Genomic DNA, 1,102 nt, shown 5'->3' with positions numbered 1-1,102 from the left:
CTAGTCAAACAGAAGTGTGGTTTGTGCTTTTTATTCCAGTATCGGATTAAATGACATTGACATACATTTTGCCAATTAATACACTAATAATATTTACCTTTTTTCATATGTGGAAATATTACATAATTGCTTAGAGAATCACAGAAATTGTGTATGTTCCTTTTATTAATTATTAAAAGGAGAAAAAACTCTTTATCAGCCTTTGATTATATTCTAGCCAACAGGAAGGTGCTGAAGAGGAGAAAAAAAACCCCAAGAACAATGAATAAAATACAATTAATTATTTTACCAGACAGAAGAGAGTAACAGGCAAAGGAATTTGCCTGACTGAAGAATATTTTCTCTACTTATGAAGAAGGAGGAAAAAGAAAAAAAAGGGGGGGAAAAAAAAAAAAAGGACTATGTAAAAAGAAACAGAATAAGCAACAGTATGATCTGTAGATTCATCTTATATTTGACTCCCAAAGAATCAAAGTAATCTGTAAATCAGCACTATTAAAATTACTTTTTAACATTTTGGTACTTATTCTGAACATTATGCTGAGAAAGGTCTGTTGTAATCCAAGGTCTGAAATTGCCTCCAAACTGTTCATTTTGCAACAGACCAAGCACTACTGTTGAAAACATGAACATGTTTTTATTCAAGACAGAATATGACTAAACATTGACATTATTGGGTCATAGATGCCCAGAAAATCAAAACAAAATACTCACTGCTACAGACGTCTTGAGTTTCCATTCCCTCAGGATCACAGGTCTGTGGCTTTGCATCTGAAACTACTATAAATTGTTCTTAAATTGTATATTCACACACATACAGAGTATGTACACCAATGCTCTTAAATTATTGCCCTATATTAAAAATACACCAAATATCACAAGACACGAATTGAGCTGTAAATTAGCAGAACAGAAGCAATCTTGTAATCCAATCCATATAAAATTATGTTAGCAGTCGGTACAAAGCCTTGTGATGGAAATCACAAGTAGAGTGAGGAGGAAGAGTACAGAACATTCTACCACCTCTATATCTTTTACTGCAGGTGTACCCAGCCAATACTTATAGATGTATAGATGCAGACGACACCAAGTTGGGCGGGAG

Source organism: Fulmarus glacialis, unplaced genomic scaffold, assembly GCF_000690835.1.
Source record: "Fulmarus glacialis isolate BGI_N327 unplaced genomic scaffold, ASM69083v1 scaffold29291, whole genome shotgun sequence".
Taxonomy (NCBI): Eukaryota; Metazoa; Chordata; class Aves; order Procellariiformes; family Procellariidae; genus Fulmarus; species Fulmarus glacialis.
Note: the sequence above shows the minus strand (reverse complement) of the source record.